Genomic DNA, 6,716 nt, shown 5'->3' with positions numbered 1-6,716 from the left:
GCGCCGGCGGGAGAGGCTGTGGCGGGGCCGTCAGGGGCAGCAGCGGCAGCCCGCTTGGCTGCGGCTGCTGGCCGTAAGGCGCCGCGTAGGGCGCCGCATAGGGCTGCGGCGCGGCGTAGAACGCCTGGTGCGACGGTGGCCACGCGCTGAGGATACCCGGGGCAGGGGCACGGGGAACCGGCGTGGAGTAGGCGTGCACGACGCCGGTCCGTGGGTTCGGGCCAGCGTACCACGGGGCCGGCTGATAGGCTGGCTGCGGCGGGCGGGGTGCTCCTCCCTGAGCTCTGGCGCCCCCTACTTGCGGCCATCGCGACGGCCGCGCGACGACCCCCCATTGGCCGCCGGCTGGGGCGGCGGGAAGGGAGCGGCCGGGGCGGGCGGGAAGCCGGGCGCAGCCGGCTGGGGCGGCGTCGGGCGCGGTGGTGGCGGGCCTTGAGCCCCGCGGGTGCCGGCGACGAGGGCGGTGTGGGTTGCGCGAGTCCATGCCATCCGCATCCGGCGCTCCTCCAACTTGAGGTACGCGACCACCTTAGCGAAGGTAGGCTCCGGGATGAGGGTGAGGTTGGAGTCGGCGTTCCCAAAATCCTCATTGAGTCCGACGGTGAGGGTGCTGATGAGGAGCTCGTCACCGATCGTCTCCCCGAGATCACGGAGCTCATCGGCAAGCTTCTTGAGGCGCATGCAAAAATCATCGATGGACGAGTCAAGCTGCTGGCACCCATAAAACTCGTCGTGGAGAAGGACCTTGCGCTGCAGCCTGTTGTCGGTGAAGAGGCCGTTGAGCTTGGTCCAGACCGCGTAGGCATCGTCGTCGTCAGCCACCACGGTGTGGAAGAGGTCGCTGGAGATGGTGAGGTAGAATCAGCGGGTGATGGTGGCGTCGAGGATCATCCACTCCTCGTCGTTGATCATGAGCGCCGAGTCCACGGTGCCGTCCACGTGGCCGTGTAGGAGGTACTCACGGAACACAAGCGAAAAATACCGCTTCCAAGCGGAGTAGGATGCGGTGTTTTGATCAAGCTTCACCGGGACACGCTCATGGATGATGAGGTCGCGGACAAGGGTGACATCGGGACCAGCGAACGGGTTTGAGACGGTGGAGGAGGAGGAGCTCATGGCTAGGGTTAGGGTTTGGGGCGCGTGACGCGGCGCGAGTTGGGAGGTGGTGCGGCGCGGGCTGGAGGTGGGGTGCGCGGCACGGGCGGGTGGTGCGGGAGGTGGGCGGAAGCTAGCGGCGTTCGGCGGCGGCCTCGAGGAGAGGCGGCGGTGGCGGAAGACGGAGTGGTGGGGAGGAGCGGCAGCAACCAGCGGCGGCGGCGACCGGGAGGACGGTGGCGGCGGCGGCGGCTGATGGCGGCGGCGGGGAGGAGCGGCGGCGGCGGCTTAGGATCGTGCTGTGATAGATACCATGTAGAAGGGCAGGATATGGACTGTGCAATCGCGATGTATTGATCGGTGCACCAGGCACGTATATATAAGTACAAAGGTGGGTCACAACCTTAACTATACAGAGAAAACAGAAGATGGGCCCTATACACAAACATATACGCACATAATATACTCAACACCTAGCACTACTACTTCACGTGGAGTACTTGGCCAATTTTCTCTTCCCTCAAATTGCTATGTGCACTAAGAGGCGATCAACAGGGAGGACTCAATACCTGCCGTTGTACTGTGTTTTGTAGATTACTAGCACAAATGCTCGTGCGTTGCAACGGGAGAACAAAAAACATAACAATCTTTAACCAAATAACCATGGGCTAAAACAAAAAAAAATTGGAAAGAAATTGTATCACTCAACTAATCAGGAGTATAATCTGCCATTACAGTACTGGAGATACTATCTGGGTAAGATCCCAGCCAACACGCAGTGCATTGCTGGGAGCGACTAAGAGCGTCGCTCATGGCCAGCTTGAACTTGCGAACGAGCCACCTTCTCTATCTCCCTGGACCAAGGAAGGCTCGTTTTGACGCAATGGGTGGCTACATAATTACACTGTATAAATCAGTGTGACAAATGATAAAGTCCAGCTGCATATATAGTTATGCAAGGAAGAATAAAGCAGGTAGCATGCCTCGTTATTCTCTTGAAATTGATGGCACTCAGGGTATAATAAGAGGTCAATATGTAGATTTATATCATTAGTAGTCCATGACTTATGATAACCATAGCAAATTGATGGTGAACTCCTGAATGAACTTATGTAACCGTTTATTACTTAGCATATCACACGTTGTTGTTCCATAAAGTAACCTCATCCAATTCCAAATAAGCTTTATGAGTCCTTTAATAAAACATTTTCTACTTAACTAATCTTACGAGCACTTTGATGATGGAAACTGAAGTCTCACCGAAAGTCTACTGCCAATATGCTTGCCAGGCAGTTCTTCAGCATTTTCAGTCTTTCCATATGAAGGGCAATACTGGCAGATGCCAATATGTTAGCCCGATAGTTTGCAGTTATGGGAAATTACAACACTAGGTCAGCAATCAATGGAAAATAAATAAAGCTAAGAAAGACTATGAAAGAACACCACAGCAATTCAGATGCTACAACTTGGCACTAATAAGAGGTGTGGTAACCAATAGCTTTCATCAACTACTCCTCACATGCAGGCGTCTTACTCCAAGATTGATAGTGAAAAGTGCATACCCTTGCCTTTCATAAAAGTAATTGAACAAGAATCAGTAGACAAAAATGATTCATATATCCACTAATGTGCTTTGCTATGCATCTAGGATTTTGGAACATAACCAAAAATAATAATGCACAACATATTTCAAATAATAGTCATTTGCTCCTTGTTTCCAGAGAGGAGCTTCTGTAAAGGTGGCCATCAAATGCATGTCATTGCAAGTAATATACGTACCTCAGTGCTGCAGCACCACCGTTCTTTCATAGCTCGCCAACACAATAATAAATTCAGATTGTGCAAAAGATAGACCTTCAAATGGTGTAATTGTCACGCCCGTGTCTCCTTTAGTTCTAACTTTGAAATGCAGTACAAACAATCACTACTAATTTCCTGTAGAAGTTTAAATCCTGCCACGATCAATGAATTAACAGAATGAAATTCTATGCTCTGAGCACAACGCAAGAAAAGGCAGATGTGCATCTTTAATCCAATTATAAGCAGAGGCTGAAGTGTGTTGTTTGTCTAAATTGCCATGTTTTAGCTCGTACAACAAAATGTACAGAAGAACAAATTTATTTTACCAAAAATACCTAAGAGTTTATCGCCTCTGTTGCGCCTCTAGGGAGCGCATCACATGTAACCAGTCTGGCTAGTTGTCACTTGTTAATATCAAACACTTTTAGTACAATTGCTCCAGACTCAGAGGTCAATGCCACACTCCATTTAAAAAAATGGTAGCTAGTTTGCCCTCTAAAAATGATTAGCATGTTATTTCTTCACCCCTTTGAATAGTACTACTTGCATTTTGTGATGCTTCAATGGGATGATAAACTTAAGAAACTTGCACCATCTCTCATTCTTCGTACGTCTTACCTTTGCAAGTCTCAAGAAGATGAGACCTCTGAATAATCAACATATATAGTACTCGTAGAAAAGAAATAATATGATTGGTTCTGGACAAAAATCATTGGGTAAATGCAATGTGATTTATTTTCTTTACGAAGTAATGCACCAATAGAAACCAGCCCTACTATCAAGCTACTGGATGAGATGACTTACCAAAAAAACAATCAACCTACTGGATGAGATGAATTACTTGAAGAATGCCTTGCTAGACCTGGTGCTCCAACCTCTCATGGACTAAAAGAAACAAGAAGATCAAGATAAAAATACCCAACTGCATGCAATTTATTATTTTATAGGCTTGTTGATTGATTCACAAATGAGGAAATGTCGAATGGACCTTACCGGACTGCAGGAGGATGCTTAAGGCGAGCTTGGGGCTGAGCACACCACTGAGCACCATCTTGTCCAGTGTCTCCATGAGGGCCCTGCCAACAGCTGACCACCGATACATCTCGAACACCACCAACGTCCCTCTTCTGACACCCACTCCCTGCCGATCAACATTATCATAAGTTAGAACAGGACCAACAATCTCAGTAAGACTGACCACAGAGTCATGCTAGAACCCCAAAAAAGGTCGAGCATCAAGGGGCACAAGGGCACGAGCAAACGCATGTATTCCGCCACCATTAATTCCCTTGAATACTTGGATAGATAGATAGTGCATTGAGAACATGATTCAAAATAAAAGTAATGTGTACACCTGATATCCTAATTCACAAGAATTTAGCTTCTGTAGTTAAAGAAAACTAACATGTACCTCGGCTGTCCAAGAGCACACAATAGTCACAAATCTGAACCATGTCCCCTTCTATTTACGATCTGGTACAAAGGAGCAACACCTTCATACCGATTGGCTCTTCAAGCTGTTTTCTGAACCCTCAAAGTCTGAATCAGCCCATGTGCAATTTTCGACGGTGCAAATGAAGAGGCAGTATATGTAAGCAATTTGACTGCAAGATGAAGGTTCACTACATCACCTAATTATAGAAAAGTGTCTAGTGGTCTTCCTTCTTGAATCATAAGGAGCAAACCATGAAGAGAAAGCTTTCCTTTATTGAACTAAACTGGAAGTATATGCTTAGAGGCCAGGTCTGATAGAGGCTGGAACACACATTCGAGCCATGGTTCTGACGCACAGCAGCAAGGCCATATCTCGGCCTCATCATCTCAAAGCGACACATAAGACAAACAAAAAGGAAATCCAAATCGCACTTGTTCCTACTATATATCTGCAGATCACAGACCATGGCTTCACAAGCTTCCGCCGCTCTAGCACATATGCCCCTTCGAGGTTCAACTATCATTATTCTCTTGTGTACAATCAGGACAGGAATACTCTGTATTTTCTAATCCTTAAAAAACTGTAGTCAGCAAAGCCTATACATGGAAGCTCATCCACAAACTACTCGAGAGAGAGAAAAACCCACCTATTTGGAGTTCAGAAAAACAAGCTGGGCTAGGAAAGCCTCCTCAATTGCTGCGCGAAACTTGCTTGAGTTGAGATTATACAGAGGTTAAACCTGAAACTTAGTGGAAGTAAGAGGACTTCAGACATCACAACACACCTTCCTGACCGAGCAGCGGCCTCCCGGATCTGTCGAGGTCGAGGAGGTTGGGGAAGGGCCATCAGATCGAAGCCAAGGAGGGGGCTGAGCGTGGCTGGCGACCCAGGCGCTAAGAAGGAGGACCGAGGCGAGGTCTCTGACCTGGCAGCCGATGGCGAGAGACAGGGCAAGGGCCAGGTCGAGCCGCGACGCGAGAACGCCGGGAGGCGCAAGGCAGGCAAGCAGTGGAGGATCCTTCCTTCTTATGGCCGGCAAGTCCAATCCGGCTCGGGCACTCCATGATTTTGTGTTGGAGACGGACTCCAACTCGATCCAAATCAGAGAAGAACAGCACTGGAGCAAGAGGTTGGAGATTGAGGAGACTGCGGGAGACGCCGGAGAAGATTAGGAGCGGATATTGAGGGGAAGGAAAAGAGGGCACTGACGGCCGGAGAAGAAGACCGGCGGGCCGGCGGCGGCGCCATACCGTACAGATCGAGGAGCATGGAAGGAAGCCGTGTCTTTATTCAATTGCACTTTAAAAAGAACCGCGGGTTGAATATACTAAACAACGGGGCGTTTTGTGCAAAAACGAAACGTTTTTTAAGAATCCACTTAGAAAGGGACTGCGGGTTGAATGCATTAAATAACAGGGACGTTTTTGTGAAAATACCGTGACGGTAAACCCGAAAACTCAATCCGTGTTTTATTATTAGAGAGAGATTATTACACATAATATTTTTTGTTGGACGGTACTGTATTATTTTTGCAGATGTATCCTGCTGATGCTCGTACGTGGCGTTTTTATTGGAGCCAATCCGGCCGGCTTCTTGCTGGTCAAATCCTTGTCCGCAGCTTGGTGGACATCAAAATTCGATTGTGACCCTATCATGTTGTCACCTCGCCTAGCCAAATCAGGTGTTATGTTTTCATTTAAAATAATGAAAGTAAATTGAAATTCTTTACGAATTACCACTGCTCGTTCATGTTATTCTGTCCACAGAAATTTCTTCTGCGGCGGAGCACAACGTGGAGCGATCATATTGATCCGATGATCTGTCTTCGTGGTTACTTCACGTGAGATTGATCGAAAGAAAAAAGCGCAAACGTATAGTCTGAGGAGTAAACAAGCAATGCGGATGGGGCTCCTCAATCCTCATCCACTGACTCGTATAATGTATGGACTGTGTTCGCTTCGCTGCTTGGCGATACATTGGATCCGTACTCAATCTGACCGCTGGATGTACGGACTGTGTACCCTTTTTTTAATTTAGCTCTTCATCAGCTGCTGGCAGTTCCTAATAATCCTTTTCGAAAGTGCATAGGCCTAGAGTATTTTTAAACTAATTAAATACTAGTTTTGCAAGCACGATCCTTGTGATCTAATCTACAACAATACTTCACGTATTGGCGAATACTAGCAGTCCAGCTAGCACTACTTCGGGCAACAATCAAAGTTCGACCGATGTTTCTTTATTCGCTTTGGTCCTCCACGACCATTGCCATCCAGGCTTTATTTTTCTTAGCTATTTGTTTAGCACATAAATTATTATACAAAGAGTATTTTCTGTCCTTTTGTGCTGCGTTATTTTTGCAGAGAAATTTTTCCGACCCTCGTGCATG

At 47.9% G+C, this 6,716-nt stretch overlaps 1 long non-coding RNA gene across 6 annotated transcripts; it reads right to left on the bottom strand.

Annotated features, from left to right (window-relative positions):
• Positions 1-1,633: 1,633 nt before the first annotated feature.
• Positions 1,634-5,674, bottom strand: LOC125539095. Of its 6 annotated transcripts, none has more exons than XR_007296675.1 (4): positions 5,115-5,674; positions 4,307-5,026; positions 3,889-4,036; positions 1,634-3,780 (listed from the first exon to the last, which is right to left on the bottom strand). It is a non-coding gene; the product is annotated as an uncharacterized LOC125539095 (long non-coding RNA). The 6 variants fall into 6 exon arrangements; XR_007296677.1 differs by having other exon boundaries at positions 1,634-2,663; positions 2,875-3,780; positions 4,307-5,671; XR_007296674.1 differs by having other exon boundaries at positions 1,634-1,986; positions 2,356-3,780; positions 4,307-5,667.
• Between the last annotated feature and the right edge of the window lie 1,042 nt (positions 5,675-6,716).

The sequence above is a fragment of the Triticum urartu genome, chromosome 2, assembly GCF_003073215.2.
Source record: "Triticum urartu cultivar G1812 chromosome 2, Tu2.1, whole genome shotgun sequence".
Classification (NCBI taxonomy): domain Eukaryota; kingdom Viridiplantae; phylum Streptophyta; class Magnoliopsida; order Poales; family Poaceae; genus Triticum; species Triticum urartu.
This window is presented reverse-complemented; position numbering and strand designations above follow the sequence as displayed.